This window comes from Balaenoptera physalus (genome assembly GCF_965194825.1).
Source record: "Balaenoptera physalus genome assembly, chromosome: X".
NCBI classification, from domain to species: domain Eukaryota; kingdom Metazoa; phylum Chordata; class Mammalia; order Artiodactyla; family Balaenopteridae; genus Balaenoptera; species Balaenoptera physalus.
The window spans coordinates 89,501,890-89,520,328 of record NC_138903.1 but is presented as its reverse complement, the minus strand read 5'-3'; the positions used below and the strand labels follow the sequence as shown (position 1 = coordinate 89,520,328).

Here is an 18,439-nt window from a genome sequence, read left to right as displayed (position 1 = left end):
CTTGAGGAAGCCATCAGATGGACTGAAATACACAACCATAATTCTTTGTGAATAAGGTTCATACTGCTCTCTCTGGCACTAGCAACCTGCACCAGGAGTGTGGGCTGCTGCCTTCACAGCCACCAAACTGATGAGTGGGGAGATGGTAGGTAGGCAAAAAAAAGCTGCAGTGCTCTCTGACTGCAATGCAAAAGCTCCTTTCTTCAATAAGTACTCTCCTGGTTCTTGTAAGTTTTACACTAGATTCCAGAATTTTACAAAATTGATTCTGACAGTTTTTGCCAGCTTATAAATTGTTTTTGTAGAAGGAATGGAGCCCTGGAGTTTCCTATACCACATTTTCAATAACATTGCTCAATTTATTCTTCATTCCTTTTTTTTTGTTTTTTTTTGCTGAGTAATATTCCTTTGTATGACTATACAACACTTTATCCATTCAACAGTTGATAAACGTTTGTGTTTTTTCCACTTTTTAGTTATTATGAATAATGGTGCTATGAACACTCATGTATGAGTTTTTGTGTGAACGTATGTTTCCAAATCTCTTATGTATATACCTAGGAGTGCAATCGCTGGGTCATCTGGTAACTCTATGTTTAACTTTTTGAGAAACTGTTGAACTGTTTTCCAAAGTGGCTGCACCATTTTATATACCCACCAGCAATGTATGAGGGTTCCAATTTCTCTGTATCCTCACTGGCACTTGTTATTATCTGTCTTTTTTATTGTAGATACTTCAGTGGGTATGAAGTAGTATCTCTTTGTGGTTTTGACTGGAATTTCCTTAATGACTAATGATATTGAGCATTTATTTGTGTTTATTGACCATTTGTATACCTTTTTGAAGAAATGCCTATTCAGATCTTTCACCTATTATTTCTTAGTTATTTGTCTTTGTTTTGTTTTTATTTATTTATTTATTTATTATTTTTGGCTATGTTGGGTCTTCGTTTCTGTGTGAGGGCTTTCTCTAGTTGCGGCGAGCAGGGGCCACTCTTCATTGCGGTGCGCAGGCCTCTCACTATTGCGGCCTCTCTTGTTGCGGAGCACAGGCTCCAGATGTGCAGGCTCAGTAATTGTGGCTCATGGGCCCAGTTGCTCCGCGGCATGTGGGATCTTCCCAGACCAGGGCTCAAACCTGTGTCCCCTGCATTGGCAGGCAGATTCTCAACCACTGCGCCACCAGGGAAGCCCAGTTATTTGTCTTTTTGTTGTTGAGTTGTAATAGCTCTTTATATATTCTAGATGCAAGTCTTTTATCAGAGATATGATTTGCAAATATTTTCTCCTGTATATTTTCATTTCACTTTCTTGACATTGTCCTTTGAACCACAAATTTTTAAATTTTGATGAATTCTTATTTATCTATTGTTTTTTGTTGCTTTTAGGTGTCATATCCAAGAGACCATGACATGATCCAAGGCCATGAAGATGTATGACTATGACTCCTAAGAGCTTAAAACTTTTAGTTCTTACATTTAGATATTCGACCCATTTTGAATTAATTTGTATAAATGGTGTGAGGTAGGGGGGTCTGACTTCATTGTTTTGCATGTGGATATCCAATTGTACCAGCACCATTTGTTAAAAAGACTATTCTTTTTTCATTACATTTTCTTGCCATCCATTGGTCTATATGTCTGTCTTTATGCTAGTACAATACCGTCTTGATTCTGTAGGCTTGTAATGAGTTTTAAAATCAGTAAATATGAGTCGTTCAATTTTGTTCTTCTTTTCCAAGATTATTTTGGCTATTCTGAGTCCTTTGAATTTCCATATGAATTGTAGAGTCAGCTTGTCAATTTCCTCCAAGAAGGCAGCTTAGATTTTGACAGGAATTGTATTGAATTTGTTGATCGGTTTGGGAAGTGTTGCCATATTAACAATATTAAGTCTTCTGATCCATGAACATGGGTTGTTACATTGGTTTCCTATTGCTGGTATAAAAAATTTCCACAAATTTAGTAACATGAAACAACACAAATTAATTATCTTACAGTTTTGCAGGTCAGAAATTTGAAATGGGTTTCAAGATGTTAGATGGAGGGGGCGGGGGATACATTTTCTTGCATTTTCTAGCTTCTAGAAGCTACTTCCATTGCTCATGGCTCATGGCTTATGGCCCTTACGCCATCTTGAAAGCCAGCAATGTAGCATGTTTTAATCCCTCTCTCTAACTCTTACACTCTTGCCTTTATCTTATAAAGAAAACTTTGAATCACATTGGACCCAACCAGATATCCAGGATAACCTTTCCATCTCAAAATCCTTAAGTTAATCACATCTGCAAAGCCCCTTTTTTCATGTAAGGTAACATATTCACAGGTTTTGAGGATTAAGATGTGGACATCCTTGGGGGCCATTATTCTGCCTACTACAGATATCTTTCCATTTATTTAGATCTTCTTTAATTTCTTTTCACAATGTTTTACAGTTTTTAGAGGCTAGATTTTGTACTTCTTTTGTTAAAATTATCCCCAAATAGTTTATTCTTCTGGTTGTTTTTGTAAACAGAATTGTTTTCTTAGTTTCATTTTCAAACCATTTATTGCAGAAATATAACTGATTTTTGGATATACAGAAATACAATTATATTTACAGAAATACAATTGATTTTGTATATTGCTCTTGTATCCTGAAACCTTGTTGAACTCATTTATAGGTTTTTTTTGGTGTGTGGATTCCTTAGAGTTTTTTATATACAAGATCATGCCATCTACAAATAGAGTGTTTTAGTTCTTCATTTCAAACTGTATACCGTTTGTTTCTTCAACTAGCCTAATTGCCCCAGCTAGAACCTCCAGTACAATGTTGAGTAGAAGTGGCAAGAGCAACATCCTTGTCTTGTTCCTGATTTTAGAGGGAAAGCATGCAGTCTCTCATCATTAAGTATGATGTTAGCTGTGGGGCTTAAATTGCTCTATAGTTCAATCCAAATAAATTTGGGCTCTTTTGTAGGGATAGTTTTGAGGCACATGTTTGAGGTCTGCTCTGATCCCTGGAAGGTTAGTCTTAGCCTTCTTTTTTCCTGCTTCTTTCTGGCAAATTTATTGGCCTACGGTTTACCTTGCTCTCATGGAGTTATCAGTCTCTTCTTAATTGCTTGCTACCAAAATGGCCATTGTTTCTAGGAGCACCCTTAGTCTTTCCAGATACTTTTTCAAATTAAATCAGTTTCTTTAAGGAGTACTTTGGAACTCTCAGTTATTATGGCTGGTCTCTTCCCTTGGGAAAATTCTCTGAGTCATTCTTTGGGCACTGTGTGGGTGTAGTACCCTCTGGTCTTCTCAGCTTGCTTTTCCTGACATGGAGCCCTTACTTTTAGAGTGAGCTAGAGCAGGGGTGATTGGGGCTCCAGTGTTCTGGCATGCCATGCTTGATGTAGAATGTCTGCCCTGTGAGTGGAAGCTGGGTAAGGAAGGGTGTCCCAACTTCTCGGCCATATTCACCAGGAATTTGGCTTCTTCAGCTTGGAGTGGTAGGGAATGAGAAGTGCTGGTGGCTTGCCTCTCCCAATGAGATACGGTAACCCTTGGTTTGGAGCTGAGGGGTAAGAGAGACCTGTCTTCTTGGCCACATCCTCCTGGAGGGAAGCTTCCATTAAACCCAGGTGGGTGATGGGGAAGGAGGGAATGGGTCTTGGCTAAACTGTCACGGATCCTTGCTATTCTTACTGAGTTTTAGTAGATTTTCTTGAAGAAATGTTTCTGCATTTGCTCTTTGCCCTAGGACAATATCAAGGGACTTTAAACCATTGGCTCTTTAAATGATTTTCATCAGTTATGCTTGTTTCACTCTGGAGTAGATCTACAGTGCTCCTCGCATGTCATTATGGATGTGGAAGTCCTTCATTTCTATCTTCAATAAAATGCTGCTTTGTGTGGGAAATTTTATGGTTAGGTGGATCAGGTAGCACTCAGTTCATGAAGACAAGTTTGGTTTGTATAATCCCTTTGTGTCCTATAGTCAGATGTTCAGTCCCTATCAGGGCCCAGTAATAAACCAGTAGTGATTTTTCAAATGAAGAATAGTTGTCAACAAAGGAGGGCATGGCCTTCCTCATGAGCCATAGTGATCTTCACGGTGATTTCTTATTGGGGCTTTGCCAGAGGTTTCATACTACTTCTCTGCCTGCCACAGACATATTTTGAATACCATTGGATCTGTTGGGTCCTAAGACCCAAGTGGCAGATCAGCTTTCATTGCAACCAGCACCTGCTGCAAAGTCACTACTTTCTCTGAGATTCACTCAAGAAAGTGGAGCCTTACAAGGTTCCTGATAAATGAGTCAGAGGGGCATAATCAAATATGGTAAATGTTACCTTCAAAATCCAAAGAGGCTCACCACACTTTGTGCCTCATCTTCATGGTAAATGGTACAAGTGCAGGAGCTTATATCCTATTTTATAAGGAATATTCAGAAATGCCCCATACCACTGGACCCTTAGAAACTTCACCAATGTGGCACGCCCTTGAACTTCTCCAAGGTTCATCCCCTATACTCTGGCATACATATGTCTTGCTAAGGTATTTATTTATTTATTTGCTATTTCCTATTCACTGTGTTTGCTTAGCATAATATCATCAATATAATGGACCAGTGTTATGTTCTCTGGGATATCAAGATGATCAAGCATCCTCTGGTCTATGACAGTTTGCAGAAGAGTTGACATAGCCCTGGGGCAACAGTAAAGGTATACAGCTAATCTGTTGTCCTTGCCCTGTAAATGTAATCTGTTTCTGATTTTGCTTGTTGACTGAAATGAAAAAGTATACATTTTCCAGGTCAGTAACTGCATACCAGTAGAGATGGCTCATATGGAACCTCAGCTGCAATTGGTATCACTTGATTAAATTTGTGATAATTTACTCTAATTTTCCACAAATCATCTGACTTACAGTAGCCAAGCAGGTAGGTCAAATGGGAATTTGGTAGAAAGTGCCTTTATAGCATCTCTCAATTTTTGATATAGGTTATCTCTGCAGTTCCCCCAGGGAAACGATATTCCTTTAGGTTTAACTATCATGGTAGGGGTAAGGGTTGTTCCAGGGGCTTCCACTTGGATATTCCTCCCATAATAGTTCTCACTCCATTGGTCAGAGGATCAATTTGGGAATTCTGTCAGTTAATATCTATTCTCATTATATATTATGAGTCTTGGGAAATAACCATAGGATGCGTCCTTAGTCCCAATGTAAGACATGTTCAAGCCAAGACTCCATCTATCACCTAAACTCCATAGGTTCCCTATTATCAGAGGATAATAGTGTTTATTCCAGTTGTTTAGGGATCAGCATACCTTCAGAGCCAGTATCTAATAATCCCCAGAAGGTCTGAGTATTTCCTTTCCCTGAGTGCAGTTACCCTAATAAATTGCCACAAAACCTTTGGGGGAAGATTCATGATACATATCTGTGGCTGCATTGCAGGATCCCTCCTCCGTCAGGGGGCTCTGTGCCTGTGAACTGGCTTACGACTGGAAACTGGGTAAGATGCCATGAATTTTCTTTATGATGACCAAAGGAAGTTAGGTTTCTTCCCAGAAGACCTATAACTTTTCCTTCTATGTATGTAAAGCAGCACTTTAGTAGGCTAACCATATATTTCATTTTCAGGGACTCTATGAAAAATTAGCCATTGCCACAGATCTTTGTGGGTCAAAACATGGGTCAAAACACTGAGATTACCATTCTGTCCTTGTGTGTTATTGTGGTAAATGTTCTTATTTTGTGGTTAGGCTGCCACCTGACCTTTATCACTTTGGGATCCCATTAGGTCCCATCAGAGATCAGGGAACCCAATTCCATCGTGGAATCTCCCATCATCATCTTGGGCCTTCAGAGTATGGCCATTACTTAGCTTGTTAAGGATGCAGGTGCTCCCCTTACCCAATGCATATTTTTATAAATTTTTTGGGAGACAATCACAGGTGTACAGAAAATGTATAGAAAAGTGGCAAATACAAGTAACTTTTCCTGGAACCTTTAGAGGGTTAGTTGCCAAATTATTGCCCTTCCACCTCAAAATACTAAAGTATGAATTTCGCCAGATACTTAAGTGTGTATTTCTGATAAACAAGGATGTTCTCCTATATAACCACACAACAAACATCAGTATCAGGAGATTAACACTGATACATTATTATCATCTAATCCTCAGACCCCATTCAAGTTGTGCCAATTGTCCTTCAGTGCAAAGGGATTCAGGAATTGTGCATTGCATTAAATTGTAATGTACCTTTAGTTTCCTTTAGTCTGAAATGATTCTTCAGTCTTTCCTTAACTTTTATGATCTTGAAACTTTTGAAGATTACAGTTATTTTGTAGACTGTCCCTCAATTTGGATTATTCTGACATTTCCTCATAACTAGGTTCATGTTATGTATCTCTTGTGGCTTTATAATGTGTCAACTGGTTAGGGTGACCTGCATTTTCCAGAACCCCTTTTCTGTATGTTTCTTGCTGAGGTGCACCACGAAAGACATTCTCATGGGAAATTTGGAGGGTAGAAGTGAAACAACGGCTATTTTGTAGTTTACACACATTATTGCTTATCTGTTGGCTTAGCGCGTTGGTGTGGGGCACCAGCTGGGCCCACAACTGCCCCACCTTCCCCTAGATCTCCCTTCAGCTTCTCTGGGTCAGGGGTAGGTTTAGCTTCACAATGAAGGGCCCAGCTTCTGTGGGATACACATACCACTAAAGGCAGAGACAACAAGAACTGCCACCTAATGCTTGTGGGTTCCAACTTGTCTTTGCTTTCCCCCTGCCTTCCATCTATCTTACCTTTCCAACTGCCTGACCTATGGATTGCAAGCTCCAGCATTAGACACAAAGACAATAGCCTTGCATACACTTCTTAACCAAGTCCCACAATTGCATAAGGTAAAATTTCTGTGACAGATTCCTTGTGGTTCTGTTTCTCTTATTGAACCCTGACTGATAGAGCATCTTTAGTAGCAACATCACAGAAGTGATGCTGCATTCTTCTTATCATGTCCTACTGGGTGGTGAATAATTTCTGTTTGTCCAATTACTAATGATGTTCATTTTGATCACTTGATTAAGGTGGTATCTTCCAGGCTTCTCGATTGTAAAGTTACTCGTTTTGTCTTTTGTAACTGATAAGTATTTTGTGAGGAGATACTTAGAAACTACATAAATAACCCATTCTTCAAGCACTTCCTTCCTTCCTTACTTAGTTTCTGGCACAAAAAGGGGTTCCAGGCTCATCTTATCATTTCCTGGTCTAGCCCTTGTAATAAGCTAATTCTCCAAGGAGCTCTGATTTCTTTTAGCAGAAAATGGTATTTAGAAAACAAGATCTGGGGCTTCCCTGGTGGCACAGTGGTTAAGAATCCGCCTGCCAATGCAGGGGACACAGGTTCGAGCCCTGGTCTGGGAAGATCCCACATGCCGCAGAGCAACTAGGCCCATGAGCCACAACTACTGAGCACGCGTGTCACAACTACTGAAGCCCACGCGCCTAGAGCCCGTGCTTTGCAACAAGAGAAGCCACCGCAGTGAGAAGCCCGCACACCGCAATGAAGAGTAGCCCCCGCTCGCCGCAACTAGGGAAAGCCCGCACGCAGCAACAAAGACCCAATGCAGCCAAAAATTAATAAATAAAAAATAAATAATTTTTTTTAAAAAAGAAAACAAGATCTGGAGTACAGGTCTTTTGCCTCCTTAGGTAGGTTTAATCCTAGGTATTTTATTCTTTTTGATGTGGTGGTAAATGGGATTGTTTCTCTTTTTTTTCAAAAAGAATTTTTTAATTTGAAAATTATTTGCGATACAAACTAGATAGTGGATCAATACCTCTAAAATAGAAAGCACTTATAAATTCATAAGAAAACAATATCTAAGTAGAATATCAGCAATTTATAAATGTAGAAATACAAATAGTCAAAATGCAAATGAAAGTACATTTAGAAACAAAAACTATTATTCCTTGCCTGTACATTGGTAAAGAAAGGAAGATTAATAATTCCCAATATTGGTGAAGGCTTAGAGAAGGCAGCACTGCAAGGGAGTGGAAAGCAGTTTGACGGGATATATTTTTTTAATTTTAATTTTATTGGAGTATAGTTGATTTACAATGTTGTGTTAGTTTCAGATGTACAGCAAAGTGATTCAGTTATAATATACATATATTCATTCTTTTTTAGACTCTTTTCTCATATAGGTTATCACAGAATATTGAGTAGAGTTCCCTGTGCTATACAGTACGTCCTTGTTGGTTATCTATCTTATATATAGTAGTGTGTGTATGTTCATCCCTGTTTCTTTAATTTCTCTTTCTGATCTTTCGTTGCTAGTGTATAGAAATGCAACAGATTTCTGTTATTTGTTTTGTATCCTGAAACTTTACTGAATTCATTGATGAGCTCTAGTAGTTTTCTGGTTGCATCTTTAGGATTTTCTATGTGTAGTATCATGTCATCTGCAAACAGTGACAGTTTTACTTCTTCTTTTCCAATTTGGATTCCTTTTTTTTTTTTTTTATTTTTATTTATTATTTATTTATTATGTTTATTTTTGGCTGTGTTGGGTCTTCATTTCTGTGTGAGGGCTTTCTCCAGTTGCGGCGAGTGGGGGCCACTCTTCATCGCGGTGCGCGGGCCTCTCACTATTGCGGCCTCTCTTGTTGCGGAGCAGAGGCTCCAGACACTCAGGCTCAGTAGTTGTGGCTCACGGGCCCAGTTGCTCCGCAGCATGTGGGATCTTCCCAGACCAGGGCTCGAACCCGTGTCCCCTGCATTGGCAGGCAGATTCTCAACCACTGCGCCACCAGGGAAGCCCCAATTTGGATTCCTTTTGTTTCTTTTTCTTCTCTGATTGCTGTGGCTAGGACTTCCAAAACTATGTTGAATAAAAGTGGAGAGAGTGGGCATCCTTGTCTTGTTCCTGATCTTAGAGGAAGTGCTTTCAGCTTTTCACAGTTGAGTATGATGTTAGCTGTAGGTTTGTCATATATGGCCTTTGTTATGTTGAGGTATGTTCCCTATATGCCCACTTTCTGGAGAGTTTTGATCATAAATGGGCATTGAATTTTGTCAAAAGATTTTTCTGCATCTATTGAGATGATCATATGCTTTTTATTCTTCAATATGTTGATGTGGTGTATCACACTGTTTGATTTGTGGATATTGAAAAATCCTTGCATCGTTGGGATAAATCCCACTTGATCATGGTGTATGATCCTTTTAATTGTTGGATTTGGTTTGCTAAAATTATAAGACACTGATGAAAGAAATCGAAGATGACACAAACAGATGGAAAGATATACCACATTTTTGGACTGGAAGAATCAGTATTGTCAAAATGATTATACTACCCAAGGCAACCTACAGACTCAATGCAATCCCTATCAAATTACCAATGGCATTTTTCACAGAACTAGAACAAAAATCTTAAAACTTGTATGGAGACACAAAAGACTTCAAATAGCCAAAGCAACCGTGAGAAAGAAAAATGGAGCTGGAGGAATCAGGCTCTCTGACTTCAGACTATACTACAAAGCTACAGTCATTAAAACAGTATGGTACTGGCACAAAAACAGAAATGTAGATCAATGGAACAGGATAGAAAGCCCAGAAATAAACCCACACACCTATGGTCAATTAATCTATGACAAAGGAGGCAAGACTATACAATGGAGGAAAGACAGTCTCTTCAATAAATGGTGCTGGGTAAACTGGATAGCTACATAAAAAAATGAAATTAGGACATTCTTTAACACCATACACAAAAATAAACTCAAAATAGATTAAAGACCTAAATGTAAGACTGGATACTATAAAACTCTTAGAGGAAAACATAGGCAGAACACTCTTTGACATAAATCGCAGCAATAGCTTTTTCAATCTGTCTGCTAGAGTAATGGAAATAAAAACAAAAGTAAACAAATGGGACCTAATTAAGCTCAAAAGCTTTTGCACAGCAAAGAAAACCATAAACAAAACAAAAAAGGCAACCCACAGAATGGGAGAAAATATTTGCAAACAATGCAACCGACAAGTATTTAATCTCCAAAATTTACAAACAGCTCATGTGCCTCAATATCAAACAAACAAACAACCCAATCGAAAAATGGGCAGAAGACCTAAATAGACATTTCTCTAAAGAAGACATACAGATGGCCAAGAGGCTCATGAAAAGATGCTCAACATCGCTAATCAATAGAGAAATACAAATCAAAACTACAATGAGATATCACCTCACACCAGTCAGAATGGTCATCATCAAAAAGTCTACAAACAGTAAATGCTGGAGAGGGTGTGGAGAAAAGGGAACCCTCCTACACTGTTGTTGGGAATGTAAATTGATACAGCCACTATGGAGAATAGTATGGAGGTTCCTTAAGAATCTAAAAATAGAACTACCATATGACCAGCAATCCCACTCCTAGTCATATATCTGGAGAAAAACATGGTTTGAAAGAGTGCATGCACCCCAATGTTCATTGCAGTGCTATTTACCATAGCCAAGGCATGGAAGCAACCTAAATATCCATCGACAGGCATAAGGATAAAGAAGATGTGGTTCATATTTACAATGGAATATTGCTCAGCCACTAAAAAGAATGAAATAATGCCATTTGCAGCAACATGGATGGACCTGGAGATTATCATACTAAGTGAAATAAGTCAGAGAAAGACAAATATCATATGATATTGCTTATATGCAGAATCTAAACAAAAATGATACAAATGAACTTATTTTTTTTTTTATAGAAAACTGGCATTTTTTAAAAAAATTTATTTATTTATTTATTTTTGGCTGTGTTGGGTCTTCGTTTCTGTGCGAGGGCTTTCTCTAGTTGTGGCAAGCGGGGGCCACTCTTCATCGCGGTGCGCGGGCCTCTCACTATCGCGGCCTCTCTTGTTGCGGAGCACAGGCTCCAGACGTGCAGGCTCAGTAATCGTGGCTCACGGGCCCAGTTGCTCCGTGGCATGTGGGATCTTCCCAGACCAGGGTTCGAACCCTTGTCCCCTGCATTGGCAGGCAGATTCTCAACCACTGCGCCACCAGGGAAGCCCTGAACTTATTTTTAAAACAGAAACAGACTCACAGACTTAGAGAACGAACTTATGGTTACCGGGGAAAAGGGTCGGGGGAGGGATAGACTGGGAATTTGGGATTGACATGTGCACACTGCTATATTTAAAATAGATAACCAACAAGGACCTACTGTGTAGCACAGGGAACTCTGCTCAATACTGCGTAGTAACCTAAATGGGAAAAGAATTGGAAAAGAATAGATACGTGTATATGTATTAACTGAGTCACTTTGCTATACACCTGAAACTAACCCAACATTGTTAATTAACTATAATATAAAATAAAAATTTAAAAAATAGCCAAAAAAGAATAGAAAACAAGATCTGGGTACTAAGTATGATCATTGCTACTGATGTGTCTTTGCTCCTAGGTCCTCTCAGCTGACAGAGTTAGGAAATATATGTATAAGTGCACATATGTGTGTGCATGTGTATATTTATCTCTCTAGCTGTCCATCTAAATGTGTATAAATACACTTACACACATTTACATCTATATGTATTGAAAACCATGACTTCTCATTGATACCTCCAATTCCAGTCCAATACCACAAGGTTCATTACAGTTTTTTTCCCTTACCAAATTGGTAACTCTCTTCTCTGACAGTGCAAAAACCTGGCTTCAGTTATCCGTAATAATTTGATTAGGCCCCCTGTATGTAATTAATCTGCATTTCCTCCACTACCACTTATCCTTTGGAGATGCCTTCCTAATCCCACTTTGGCTTCAACACCTGATATCAGGCCATCCCTCTGCATGGATGCTCTCCTCATCCTTCTTGGCTGCTGACACCCCATACCAGGCTATCCTTTTGTGGGGATACCCATTCCATCCCATTAAGTCTCTGATGTTGCACACTGCCCATCCCACTCCTACTCCACTGTGTGGATGTTCTGTTAACTCCACATGGGTTTTAACATTCCATGCAAGGCCATTTCTCTGCAGGGATGCCTTCATCACCCTGCCTTGCTCAGGCTCTGACCGTTCAGTGCCAGGCTGCCCCTATTCCCACATGGATGCTTTTTTTACACTGCTTGGGTTCTGACAGCCCACATCAGGCAGCCTCTTTCTGGAGACATCTTCACTCTGTTTGGGCTCAAACACCCCTCTCTAGGCTGCTTCCTCACCTGTATGGAAACCATCCTCCTCCAACGTGGACTCTTACATCCTGCAGCAGGAAGTCTCTTCCCTTCATGGACATGCTTTTCACTCTTCTTGGATCTGACAGCCCATGCCAGGCCTTACCCCTGCATGTATGCCTTCCTCGTCCTGCTCAGGTTCTGACACCTTGCTTTAGCCTGCCACTTTACTTCATGGATGCACTCTTCCCCTTGCTCAGGATCTGACGTCCTGTATGGGGCTCCCTGCCATTATGGACACCTTTCTTACTCCACTTGGGTTCTGATATTGCATGCCAAATTGCATCTCTGTGTGAATGCCTTCCTCACTGCTCAGCTCTGACTTTACATGCTGACTTGTGCTCCGGTGTGGACACCCTACTCAGCCCACTTAGGCTGGGACATCCCATGCCAGGCCACCTCTCCCCACTGATGCCTTTCTCATTCCACTTGGGCCCTGACACCCAGTCATCAGGTCACCCCCTCTGCGAGGGGCTCTGATTCCCCATGCCACGCAGCTCTCCTCTCTCTGTGTGTTTGCTTTCCTCACTGTCTTTGGACTCTGATAGTCCATGCCAGAACACCTCTCCTTGGGGATGCCCTTCTCACCCTGCCCTAGCTGTAACTCCCTATGTTGGACTGCCCTCTAGAATGAACAGTCTCCTAACCCTATTTGGGTACCAGAACCCCATGCCAGGCCGCCTCTCTGCATGAACTCCCTCCTTTCTTCAATTTGGCTTTGACATTCCATGCCAGACTGCCTCCATGTGTGATGCCCTCCATACCAGCATAGGTGCCCTCCACACCCTGCTTGGGCTTCATAACCCTATGTCATGCCTTCTGTCGACTGAAAAAATGCACAACCTAAAAGTTGAGAATTATGTTTTATTTGGCGGACTTTCTGAGGACTCAAGCCTGGGACGAAGAAGTAAGGGAGGAGGCAGGTTACATAGGAGTTTTGCAACAAAGACCAGGTAGTCAGAACATCAAAAGGTTACTGTTAATTAAAGAAAACCAGACATCTCAAGTTAATGAATTTAGTGCTTTTTTGTGTATAGGAAGATGCAAGAGTCTGGGCTCAGTGAAATCATTCCTTTGATATGTACCTCAGCAATCTGGGGCCAGAATCCTCTTCTTTCCCATCCTCACTCCCCTCAGGGTGCACCATTGAGGGTGGCTCCAGTGGCTGAGGGCTTAATGGCCACAGCATCCTTTGTTTGCTGATATGGCAGGCAACATTTTTTATTCACATTTCTTTACCCCACTCAGGCTCTAACGCCTTGCCCTCTAGCTGCCTGCTTTTCTCTGCCCCCACCTAATGGCTTTTAGACTGAATTACTCAGGAATGGGAGGGAATAGAAAGGGCATCAATACATGTTTTAATGCCTTGGTGAAGGGCGTGTCCTCTGTGTCCTCGAGGAGGTGTGATTAGGGGTAGCTAAGCAGTTTGCAAGTAAATCTATTCTGTTATATCCATTTCCCAGAACCTCTGGACTCCTTCTGTAAGATGTCAGAGAAGTTCAGGCATTTTGACTTCAATGACTGCAGGCTGTCACTGAATCCAGGCTTTGATTGGCCAATTTAATAGACCATTACAACACACCTCAATGCTTCAGCCAACACTTTAAATTTTCAATTCTGGGTGAGTACATCAGTGAATTTGACCCTATCACATCTTACACTTCTTCCCCCTTAGTCAACACCCTTAGAACTCACTTCCATACATGCTTCCTATGCTCCTGTCAATATAGACTGCTGAGGTCTTATGAGTCTCTTGGGGAATAGGCTCTCCCTCTTGGATCAAGCCTTGTACTGAGGTAGGAGATAGATGGGCCCCTGGGCTGGACAGCTGGTGTTTGTCAAGTGGAGTAAAATTGAAGCTTTGTTTCCCCCCAGACACTCCAAGGACAAAGCTAGTGGCAGAAGCTGAGCTCTGCTGAAGAGATAAGATAACCACTCCTGAGGTCAAGGAAAACTTCCCTGTCTGCACATGTGCAGGAAGGCTCCTTGGGGGTCAAAAAGAGAGGGGGTGCCACCCCATAATAAGTGTGGACATGCACCCACAGGCCTCTGGGGTGGGATCCATCTTAGCAAAAATTGAGCACGCATGTTGGGGAGGGTCCTGGGACCAGTCAGGTGTGAAAAAAGAAACAAGATAATTGGCCAAATGTAAACAAAGACCCGGAAGGACTGTCCTAGATAAGTGATTTAAACCACCTCTTCACTGTGCTCCTCCTCATTAGGGGGGATACCCACACCCTTTCTTTCTGGGTGTGTATTTCTGCCTTGTTTCTGTCTTAAATAAACAAACTGCTTCTCTGTGTGCTCTCCCATACTGTTGTGCTGCATCTCTAATAATAAACTTTGTACCTGTTTTTACAGTTTTTGCCTGCTTGAAACAGTCTTGCTTTCAAACAGGGGAAAGAGCCAGGGCCACTTTGCTTCTAGCCTCTAGCCCCTGGTGGTCTAGTGTCTAGGATTCCTGGTTTTCATCCAGGCTACCCAGGTTCAATTCCTGTGCAGGAAACTAAGATCTCTCTTCAGAACCGCTCACTACTGTCTCTCTGAGATCAGTACTGCTCCAATTTGTGCTGTGTTGGCAATCTAACGCCTTATGGACTTGGAGCTGATGAGAATGTGCATCCAGAGGAGGTCAAGCACTAGCTTGTCAGGCAACTTCCCCAAGGGCATTTGTTGAAAGGCCTGTATGCAGAGGAGGCCTTGTTCCCTGGGGGGAGGGGGTGTTGGGGGGGGAATGAGGGAGTGTTGGCTTAGTTTCTCAGCAAGTGGGGACTCTAAGAACTATACATATTTTATGTTAATCAATTATCTTTTTCTCACTTCCCTTTCCTTGCTTCCTTGATGAAGGGTACGGGTGGTGACAACTCTTATAATTTAGGTTCCAGATAAGAATATAACTGAATCAATACCACCTCATGATGATAGGCTTATAGATTTTGTGTCTCGTCTGTGTTGGAAATGATAGTTCTTCTTTTGCATAAAGGACAGGAGTGGCTTCTGAGTGACAAAAGGGGTAGACAATGCTGATTATTCTTTGCCCCCTACCCCCATCCAATTTCTATTCTTCATAGTCCTGCTCTGTTTTCTAGGTTTACCCCTGCGGACTGTATATTCTTGGCTCCCTTGCCTGCTGGCTTGTAGTTGGGTTTGGTAGAGGGGTAGAAATGGTAAGAGATCAGTTAGTGGGAAGAAAGGGAGGTCAGAGTATTTCTCCCCAACTCCCTCCCTGCGCTGGCACTGCATTTCTGGCAGTACCTGCATCCCTGCACAGCTGGAGTACCTACTGGGCTCCTCCTCCTCCATGGGTCCAGCACTCACTGGGCTCTGGAAACGCTATTACTTCCTTTGACCCTCCCACTCATACTTCACTCCTCCTTATTTCTTCCTGTAACCCTGACCACTCACTGTAAACAGTTTTTTCACAGTCTATTCATCTGAACCATCTGGAGTGAATTATTTTCCTTCCAAGGCCCTGCTGATAGTCTGTTCATATATTCATCCTTTGCCTTATCTCCATGATTTTAAAGAATAATAATGCTGGTAGTGGAAAACTCCCCACTTGGGTGTTTTTCTGTATACTTTCTGGGCTGTTCTCCAGTGCTTGGAGATAGAGCACCAGGGAAATAAAAATGTATCATCTAGGAAGGTTACCTTTTTAAACAAAACATTTAAAAACATCTATGCAAGTAACACATGGTCATGATGGAAAATTTAGGAAACCACAAAGAGAAAAGAAAAATCTCCAGTAATCCCATGCCAGAGAAATAACCACTATTAACATTTTGATGAATATCCTTTTAAACTAAGTTGTACACTTCTTTAAAAAAAAATCCACAATTCCTGAAGCAGTGCCAGCTTGAATTTTTGGGCTTTTGGAATTTTCACAACTGCCCTATCTGTAGTAGGGTGTATAAAGCAGGAGCAATTGAAGAAAAGAGAAGCACGGTGGAGGAGGAAGCAGACCTGGGGTGGTTTCATAGTTCAACCCCTTTCTGGACTGTCATATTTGATGCACTGTATGAACCCCACCCACACTAAGTCCTGCTGTGCTGGGCTGGGCTTGTGTGCTCTCTGGGAGGGGCTGCCTTCTCCAGTCTCACATTTAGAGGAATCTAAGCCAGAAGCATGGGTAAATAAGCCACAGTTGCACAGCTGGCTGCTCTGCACAAAGCTCCTTTGCCATACAGGGAACCCTCTAGAACCTAAGGCAGCCCAGAGAGAGAAGTTAAGAACCAATTAATTCGGGCTTCCCTGGTGGCACAGTGGTTGGGATTCTGCCTACCAATGCAGGGGACATGGGTTCGAGCCCTGGTCTGGGAAGATCCCACATGCCGCGGAGCAACTAGGCCCCGTTTGCCACAACCACTGACCCTGCGCGTCTGGAGCCTGTGCTCCGCAACGGGAGAGGCCGCGATAGTGAGAGGCCTGCGCACCGCGATGAAGAGTGGCCCCCGCTCTCCGCAACTGGAGAAAGCCCTCGCACAGAAACGAAGACCCAACACAGCCAAAGTAGATAAATAAATAAATAAATTTATTTAAAAAAAAAAAAAAAAGAACCAATTAATTCTCCAGCGGCCCTGAAAAGGTTAATCCCAAACTGACTGCAGAACACAAATGTGTTCCCACAGGGCAGAATCTAATCTTATTGTGGGTAATAACTTCAATCTTCGGAACTGGAGCTTATTTTCTAGATGCCAAGGTCATTTTGTTTTCCCTCAGAATCCGAAGAGCCAAAAATTCCTGCTATTTGATTCCTATGTCTCCTCAAAAGAAATGACACTATTATGTATGTATAGAACATCTTGTTCTCATTCCCCTGTATTTGCTTTTCCACTGCCCAGTGTTATGCTGACCCCAAATAATCAACCCCTTTGTCATCAAGTTTATAAATTAGGCTGCTAAAATAGACCCCAGAGTGGCGGAATCTGCCCAGGCAGAGATGTATACAGAGTTGAGGCGACTCTGAGCTAGCTGATTGGTGCCGATGCACAGTTTTTTTTTTTTTCCCCTGGGTATGTCCCATTTGATTATTTATCTCACTGCTTCAGAGCAACAGAAGCATCAACTTTCTACCAGTTTCCTCCTCTGACAGCAGTAGCAATGGAAGGATGGAATTTTGACATCATCCTTGCTTGTTCTTTCTTTCCTGTTCTATTCTTCAAGGCCCAAGTTTCACTCTAAAAAGCTCCTGCTGTGATTTTTTGGAGACCTGAAGAAAGAGATACCGTGCAAAAAATTTGACACAGGCCGATCATAGGACTTAGAGCACAGAGGGAACCAATCTTCTTATTTAAAAAAGACCGCTTTTCACTTTAACTGCGCTAGTCATGTATCTTTCTTTTGGAAATCTTGTTGCAACTTTTCAGTTCATGTGGAGGTGAGATGTAAGTTTACTGAACTTCAAATAGAACGGTATCTGGGAAGGGTGGACTCTCAGAAAACTTGTTTGTTTACTCAAAATGGGTGCCAGGACTCAACAAATTTGCTGAAGCTTCCTAGTTACTGCCTGCACAGGTAATTGCAGTTTATTTTCATCAGGTTTCATTCTCACATATCTTTGGCTACACATTAAAAACAGCCCCAAGATTATCAAGCAGGAGTGTAAGAAGAACCACAAAGAGAATTTTAAGAGAAAGAAGCAGAGATTAAACCCAGGCGAAGAGATGTGCAGTCCTTCCTTGTAAGTATGAAGAGAGAAATTTTGAATTGCACTATCAGAGAGGAATGGCAGCAGCAAGGTAGGTGGAGATGTGACCTCCAAATCCCTGAAGATGAAGCTTGTGATACTATAGTAGGTATAAGCAGAGTGGGGGAGAGGCTAGTAATGCAGGTTGTGGTGTGAAGTGGTTAGACTATATGCTACCACATCACCCAAAACTGTCCTTTGCATTGAGGCATGTTGATGCTTGAGTAATTGAGGCATTATAAGGCAGGCACAATCATATTACAATGACCACCATTCCTATGAAGCATTATATATGATGCTAGAACAGTCTTCAGTGGTGTTGTTATCAACAACAGAAAAATTGTACGATCCATGCTTTCCTCTGATACTTGCTCATGCAATAGTCACTTCCTTTGGAAGGATTAGTTTCATGATGATATAGCAGGTTACATAAGAAGAACTCCTGTGATTGTCATCTAGCGTATTGAGATTGTTTCCCACTCTACAGAATGATGGAGGGGGAATATTGATGAGAACCCCAAAGGGATAGAAAGGGCAGCAGTAGTTT

The 18,439-nt window shown here is 41.5% G+C and overlaps 1 protein-coding gene across 1 annotated transcript in view; it reads left to right on the top strand.

Annotated features, from left to right (window-relative positions):
• SYTL4 (synaptotagmin like 4) overlaps positions 1-18,439 on the top strand; it is a 157,821-nt gene that overhangs the window by 57,195 nt on the left and 82,187 nt on the right. Inside the window, exons 5-6 of the mRNA XM_082447597.1 lie at positions 4,786-5,488; positions 17,745-17,886. The gene's annotated coding sequence lies outside the window, so the exon portion shown is untranslated. The remainder of the gene's footprint in view (positions 1-4,785; positions 5,489-17,744; positions 17,887-18,439) is intronic.